Raw genomic sequence first — 8,113 nt, 5'->3', positions numbered from 1 at the left:
ACACACCTGGTAGCAGGTGCAGGGAGGAGGCAAAAACCAGACTTTGCCCCTCTATCTGCACCCCTTTTCCCACTCTCAGGCCGATGTGTGTCCAAAAGTGACCTGTGCTGTGTGCATATGGGAATATGCACATGTATACATGTGTGTCCCCATGCACATACTTGTGGACACGGGCAGCCCTATGTGCGAGCACACATGTGTGTCTGAGTGTGGCTTGTGCGATCCTCCATGTGCCCGTGGCTTGTGCGATCCTCCATGTGCCCGTGGGTGCAGACGTGAATCTGAGTGTGAACATGAGCTTTTGTGTAGCTCTGCGTGTGTGTGCGTAGCGCCGAAGGATGGACCACCAAGTAGAAGGGCATCTCCTTGCCCCGCCTCAGTTTCCTCGTCTGTAAAATGGGGACAACAATGACACCTAACAGGTGGAACCAGCCAGGCACACAGTAAGTGCCATGATAGTACCCGTTTTTATTAAGCTCCCCGGGAATGTGTGCGGATTCCACAAAACAAGAACACTGAAAGGGACTAGCTCAAGAAATGTTTCTCCCATCGTTCTTTCATGCTTAGGTCCAGAAGTGTTTCTTCTGTTCTCTTGGTTTTATCACTGCAAAGGTAATATAACAACAGTAGAGGAAGTCTGGGAAAAAGATATGGGGAAGGGGGGATACCTGTCCCCCAGAACCCCACCACTACCAACACAAGAAGAAATTTTGTTTTTGCTTGTTCTTTTCCTGACTTTGTCCATGAGCCAGCACGGGGCTTGGCACACAGCACCGGGCTCAAAAAAAATATTTGGATGCTTTAACAAATATGTATTAGCTAAAATGACTACACTGAGTATTTTTCCATCCTGCGTTTGTTCACATATCATGGACATTTTCCATATGATAGCTGGTGTTTATAGTTGTTGTTGTTATTATTATTATTATTATTTTGAGACGGCTCTGTCGCCCAGCTGGAGTGCAGTGGCTCTATCTCAGCTCACTGCAACCTCCACCTCCCAGGTTTAAGTCATTTTCCTGCCTCAGCCTTCTGAATAGCTGGGATTACAGGCATGCACCACTAAGACAGGCTAATTTTTGTATTTTTAGTAGAGATGAGGTTTCACCATGTTGGCCAGGTTCATCTCGAACTCCTGACCTCAAGTGATCCACCCACCTTGGCTTCCCAAAGTGCTGAGATTACAGGCATTAGCCACCACGCCCAGCCCAGTCTTTGTAATTATTAAAGATAATAGGCCAGGCGTGGTGGCTCATACCTGTAATCCCAGCACTTTGGGAGGCCAAAGTGGGCAGATCATGAGGTCAGGAGATGGAGGCCATCCTGGCCACATTTCACAATGTGGCCTAGTGTTTCCACATTGTGAAACCCCATCTCTATTAATAAAAATACAAAAATTAGCCAAGAGTGGTGGTGTGTTTCTGTAGTCCCAGCTACTTGGGAGGCTGAGGGAGGAGAATCACTTGAACCCGGGAGGCGGAGGTTGCAGCGAGCTGAGATCGCGCCACTGCACTCCAGCCTGGGGACAAAGTAAGACTCTATCTCAAAAAAAAAAAAAAAAAAAAAGATAATAAAAGAAAATTAAGAACTACCTAATTCCTCAAAACAGGGAAATAGTTCACTCAGTTATAGAAGAACCACTTGTATTAAGAAATGTTATGTAGCAGTAATGAACACCTTTTTCCATCTAGGATTTTTTTTCTTCCTTTGGGACAGGTTAGCATTTCCACATTGGGAATAGGGTGTCCCAGGATTTATCTGCCCATTGGTTATGAAGGGGATTCCATTGGAAAAAGAAAAACAGAAACATTAACCGTCAAGGAAATGCAAATCAAACCCACAATGCAATCCCATTACACGCCCCCACGAGGATGGCTACAATAAAAAAAGACAAATAATAACAAGTGTTGGTGAGGAATCAGAGAAATCAGAACTCTCAAACATTGCTGACAGGGATGAAAAAAGTGAAAAAAGCCAGTCATAAAAGACCACAGGCCTGGACGGACTGGCTCAGCCTATAATCCCAGCACTTCGGGAGGCCAAGGTGGGAGGATCGCTTGAGTCCAGGAGTTCTAGACTAGCCTGGACAACATAGGGAGAACCCTTCTCTACAAATAATTTTTTAAAATTTGCTGGGCATGGTCGTGTCCCAGCTACTGGGGAGGCTGAGCAGGGAGGGTCATGTGAGCCCTGGAGTTCGAGCCTGCAGTGAGCTGTGATTGCACTGTTGCACTCCAGCCTGGGCAAGAAAGGGAGACCCTGTCTCAAAAGAAAAAAAGAGACCCCAGATTACATGACTTCTTTTATATGAAACATCCAGAATAAGCAAAGCCATAGAGACAGAAAGTAATTGGCAGTTGCCTAGGGCCAGAGGGGGGTCAGCGGCAGGAATGACTGCTGATAGGAACAGGGTTTTTGTGGGGGATAATGAAAAAGTGCCAAATTGATTGTGATTTATCACATCAATATATGAAAATATAAATATATGAAGTATAAATATGAAATATATTAAAAATATAAATATGAAATATATTAAATATATGAATATAAATATATGAAAAACTATTGTACACTTCGTTTTTGTTTTTGTTGTTGTTGTTTCTGAGACAGAGTCTTGCTCTGTTGCCTAGGCTGGAGTATAGTGGCATCACCTTGGCTCACTGCAGCCTCCGTCTCCTGGGTTCAAGTGATCCTCCTGCCTCAGCCTCCCGAGTAGCTGGGATTACAGGTGCCCACCACCATGCCCAGGTAATTTGTGTATTTTTTGTAGAGATGGGGTTTCCCCACGTTGGCTAGGCTGGTCTCGAACTCCTGACCTCAAGTGATCCGCCCGCATCGGCCTCCCAAAGTGCTGGGATTACAGACATGAGTCACCACGCCCAGCCTGAATTGTACACTTTAAATGGGTGAATTGTATGACATGTGCATTTTATCTCAATAAAGCTGTTATAATAAAGTATTTTTTAAAAAAGGATGGAGACCCAAGAGGACAATAAAAATACACGCCATCATTTACTGGGAGCAGGGACTATCGCCAGGACTCATTAATCTCATGTATCTTTCACAATAACCCTATAGGCTTATTTTCCCCATTTTACAGATGAGGACGCTGAGATTCAGAATGACTAAGTAACTGGCCCAACGGCACTTAGTTTTTTAGTGGTAGAGGTGTGATTTGAACCCAAGCTCATGCTCAATTTGAAGTACTTTTGTTGCCTCCTTAGAAGGCACCAGGAGCTAACGCACCAGGCCGACAGGACAGACAGGGGCCCAGGATCGGGGCCTCCTCTCTCCCCTGCCATTATCTGGCCTGGACAGCCAGAGCTCACGATCAGGGCTCTCTATCTCTCCCTCAGGCCTTCTCCTGGCATCTCCCTGTGTATGGCCCCTCCAGTAGAAACCCAGTGGAGGGACTGATCTGGCAAACAGATCTGACTCAGGCCTCTCCAAGGCAGCTGTCAATCCTGTCCACCAAGTAGCCTCCGAGACTTCCCAACTTTACTGCACAGAAATAATAATGCATGTGTGCAAAGATGGACAGACAAAGATGTTCAACATAGCATTGTTTCTAAGAGGGAAAAACTAGAAAGAACCTAAATGTCCAACACTGGAGGACTGGTTATTCCACGACGGAATGTGCAGCCCTTGAAAATCCTATAGCAGAAGGATCCTTACTGACACAGAAGAATGTTCACAATATGTCGAGCCTTCAGGTCTCAGCTGAGCTCTCTTTTCCCCTGGGAAGGATCCTTGGACCCTCAGGATGGGGCAGGGTCCCTCCTCTGTGCTCTCACAGCCCTGTGGGTCACCCATCATGGCCCCTGTCACCCTCTCTGTGACTGGCCATTTAACTGTCTGCTGCCTGCATTTGACTCCAGAAGACAAGTCCAGACCTGTCTGACTGGCCTGACACTGCTTTCTTCGTGTCTTATCTCAGAGAAGGCCTCTCCCAGTGACTTCTGTGGCAACTGGAGCAAAAGCTGGACTCCTCTTCATGTTCTCCAAGGCCTTGTGTGGTCTGGCCAGTGCCCATGCCTCAACTCATCTTCTATGTTTTTCTCCTTCATTCTGTTCCAGCCACATAGGCCTTCTAGATGGTTCTCCAACATGCCAAATGCATGCCTGCCTCAGGACCTACGCATTTGCTGTTTCTTCTACCTGGAATAAATGAAAAATAAATAAATACTTTTTTTTTTTTTTTTTTGGAGATGGAGGCTGCTGTGCAGGCTGGAGAGTAGTGGCACGATCTTGGCTCACTGCAACCTCTGCCTCCCGGGTTCAAGTGATTCTCCCACCTCAGCCTCCCAACTAGCTGGGACTTCAGGCATGCACCACCATGCTCAGCTAATTTTTTTGTATTTTTATTAGAGATGGGATTTCGCCATGTTGCCCAGGCTGGTCTCAAACTCCTGGCCTCAAGTGATCCTCCTGCCTCAGTCTCCCAAAGTGCTAAAATTACAGGCATGAGCCACAGTGCCCAGCCATAAATACAATAATTTTTTTAAAGAAAATTTAGTGCTTTGTTGATTTAAATAAAATTATCCTTGGTATTTTAGTGAGGAAATACATCAAAGCATGACTTTATCTCAAAATCAGATATTGTTATGTGCTATCAGGATATCTGGACACCCTGCCATCATAGGAGTTTGCCCTTGCAGGCATTACTAAATCGCTTCCTTCGCCCGAAACATCTCATGGCCAGGAGTTGTGACTGCCAAGGACTGTGCCTTGCTAGTTTGAAGATGCAGTTGGTTTTATTATCTTATTATTTTATTTTTTGAGACAGAGTGTCACACTGTCACCCAAGCTGGAGTGCAGTGACAAAATCTCAGCTCACTGCAAACTCTGCCTTCCGGGCTCAAGTGCTTCTCCTGCCTCAGTCTCCCAAGTAGCTGGGATTACAAGGTGCCCAACATCATGCCCAACTAATTGTTGTATTTTTAATAGAGACAGGGTTTCTCCATGTTGGCCAGGCTGACTTTGAACTCCTGAGCTCAGGTGATCCACCTGCCTTGGCCTCCCAAAGTGCTGGGATTACAGGCGTGAGCCACCACGCACAGCCACAGTTGATTTTAAAATGGCATCACCCTGACTCTGTTATGCTCCTGTTTCCCTAACAGTGTCACCATGGACCTAGGCTCTTGCCATTTTTGCACTCTGCCAATCTGTGTGTTGGCCAAGTGAGTTTAAAATTATGTCATTCATCTAGCCAAAGTGATGATTCAAATATTTCAAAAAGCAAACCTTTACTCTTTCACAGAGAGGAGACTCAATTTTCCAAACAATCAAAATGTCACACGCGTTCGTGTGAAGAGACCACCAAACATGCCTTGTGTGAGCAACAAGGCTGTTTATTTCACCTGGGTGCAGGCGGGCTCTGAGTCCAAAAAGAGAGTCAGCAAAGGGTGATGTGATTATCATTAGTTCTTACAGGTTTTGGGATAGGCGGTGGAGTTAGGAGCAATGTTTTGCGGGCAGGGGGTGGATCTCAGTACATTCTCAAGGGTGGGGAGAATTACAAAGAACCTTCTTAAGGGTGGGGGAGATTACAAAGAACCTTCTTAAGGGTGGGGGAGATTACAAAGAATCTTCTTAAGGATAGGGGAGATTACAAAGTACATTGACCAGTTAGGGTGGAGAAGAAACAAATCACAATGGTGGAATGTCATCAGTTAAGGTTATTTTCACTTCTTTTGTGGATCTTCAGTTGCTTCAGGTCATCTGGGTGTATATGTGCAGGTCATAGGGGATATGATGACTTAGCTGGGGCTCAGAGGCCTGACATTCCTGTCTTCTTATATTAATAAGAAAAGCAAAACAAAATAGTGGTGAAGTTGGAGCAGCGAAAAATATTGGGGCTGCTATGGAGAGATAACGGGCGATGTTTCTCAGGGCTGCTTCAAGTGGGATTGGGGCGGCATGGGAACCTACAGTGGGAGAGATTCAACTGACGAAAGATTTTGCGGTAATGGGTGAAATTGTGGGGTTGTTAGAAGGAACATTTGTCGTATAGAATTATTGGTGATGGCCTGGATGCGGTTTTGTATGAATTGAGAAACTGAACGAAAGATACAAGGTCTGAATAAAAGGAGAAAAATAGGTATTAAAGGACTAAGAATTAGGAGGACCCAGGACATCCAATCAGAGAGTGCCCAAGGCGATTCAGCGTAATTACTTGCTTGGTTGGTGAGTTTTTGGGCTGTATCCTTGACAGAGTCCTCCTTTTCAACTTGGAGGCTGAGCTTGGTGAGGTGTGTTTTTATTTTTTTTATTTTTATTTATTTATTTATTTTTATTTTTATTTTTTTTTTTTGAGACGGAGTCTCGCTCTGTCGCCCAGGCTGGAGTGCAGTGGCCGGATCTCAGCTCACTGCAAGCTCCGCCTCCTAGGTTTACGCCATTCTCCTGCCTCAGTCTCCCGAGTAGCTGGGACTACAGGTGCCCGCCACCTCGCCCGGCTAGTTTTTTTTGTATTTTTCAGTAGAGACGGGGTTTCACCGTGTTAGCCAGGATGGTCTCGATCTCCTGACCTCGTGATCCACCCGTCTCGGCCTCCCAAAGTGCTGGGATTACAGACTTGAGCCACCGCGCCCGGCCGAGGTGTGTTTTTAAAAGACCATTAGTCTGTTCTACCTTTCCTGAAGATTGAGGATGATAAGGGGTATGAAGGTTCTACTGAATACCAAGAGCCTGAGAAACTGCTTGGGTGATTTGACTAATAAAGGCTGGTCCGTTATCGGACTGTATAGAGGTGAGAAGGCCAAACTGAGGAATTATGTCTGACAGAAGGGAAGAAATGACCGTGGTGGCCTTCTCAGACCCTGTGGGGAAGGCCTCTACCCATCCAATGAAAGTGTCTACCTAGACCATGAGGTATTTGTTTCCTGACTCAGGGCATGTGAGTAAAGTCAATTTGCCAGTCCTGGGCAGGGGCAAATCCCCGAGCTGGATGCGTAGGGTAGGGAGGGGGCCTGAACAATCCCTGAGGAGGAGGAGAATAGCAGATGGAACGCTGAGAAGTGATTTCCTTGAGGATAGATTTCCACGATGGAAAGGAAATGAGAGGTTCTAAGAGTCAGGCTAGCGGCTTGTAACCTACATGGAAGAGGTTATGAAATGACAGAATAGAATGGGCCTGTGAGGCTGGAAGGAGATATTTTCCTTAGTCCAAGAACCATTTTCCTTGTGTGGATAGGTAGAAGTTTCAGTGGGAGAGTAGGTGGGAGTGACCCATGAGGAGGAGAAAAACTGGCCATGAGGGACAGAAGTTGGAATGCTAGCTGCTTCTTCAGCTACCTTATCAGCATAAGCATTGCCCTGAGCAATGGGATCTGATGCCTTTTGGTGGCTCTTGCAGTGTATGATTCCAGCTTCCTTTGGAAGTAAAGCAGCCTTGAGAAGAGTTTTTATTAAAGAGGCAACAATGATGGAGGACCCTTGCGTAGTGAGGAAACCTCTTTCATCCCATATAACAGCATGGTGGTGCAGGATATGGAAGGTATATTTAGAGTCAGTATAAATATTGACGCGTAGTTCCTTTGCAAGAGTGAGGGCTTGATTGAGTTAAGGCAATGAGTTCGGCTTGCTGAAAGGTAGTGGAAGGGGGCAGAGCAGTAGCCTCAATGATAGATGTGGAAGATACTATAGCATAGCCTGTCTTGGCTGGTGTGTGGTGATTAGGCCTGGTGGAACTGCCATCAATAAACCAGGTGTGATCAGGGTGATGAACAGGAAAGAAGGAAATATGGGGAAATGGAGTGAATGTCAGATGTATCAAAGAGATGCAGTCTTGGGGGTCAGGTATGGTATCAGGAATAATGTAGGAGACCACATTGAAGTCTGGGCCAGGAAGAATGGTAACTGTGGGAGACTCAACAAAGAGTGAGTAGACCTGAAGGAGCTGCGGAGCAGAAAGTATGTGTCAGGTGTAAGGAAGAAAATAGATTTGGGGAGTTATGAGAACTGTAGAGAGTGAGTTGAGCATAGTTTGTGATTTTGAGGGCCTCTAAAAGTATTAGGGTGGTGGCGGTCACCACACAGAGACATGATGGCCAGCCTAAAACAGTAAGATCAAGTTGTTTGGACAAAAAGGCTGCAGGGTGCAGTCCTGGTC

The 8,113-nt window shown here is 45.9% G+C and overlaps 1 long non-coding RNA gene across 3 annotated transcripts in view; it reads right to left on the bottom strand.

Moving 5' to 3' along the window:
• Positions 1-454: 454 nt before the first annotated feature.
• LOC144332175 (uncharacterized) overlaps positions 455-8,113 on the bottom strand; it is a 31,451-nt gene continuing 23,792 nt past the window's right edge. For all 3 annotated transcript variants that reach the window (XR_013399979.1, XR_013399977.1, XR_013399978.1), the window contains one exon: positions 455-4,158. This is a non-coding gene — a long non-coding RNA (uncharacterized LOC144332175). The remainder of the gene's footprint in view (positions 4,159-8,113) is intronic.

The sequence above is a fragment of the Macaca mulatta genome, chromosome 10 (assembly GCF_049350105.2).
Source record: "Macaca mulatta isolate MMU2019108-1 chromosome 10, T2T-MMU8v2.0, whole genome shotgun sequence".
In the NCBI taxonomy this organism is placed as follows: Eukaryota; Metazoa; Chordata; class Mammalia; order Primates; family Cercopithecidae; genus Macaca; species Macaca mulatta.
This window is presented reverse-complemented; position numbering and strand designations above follow the sequence as displayed.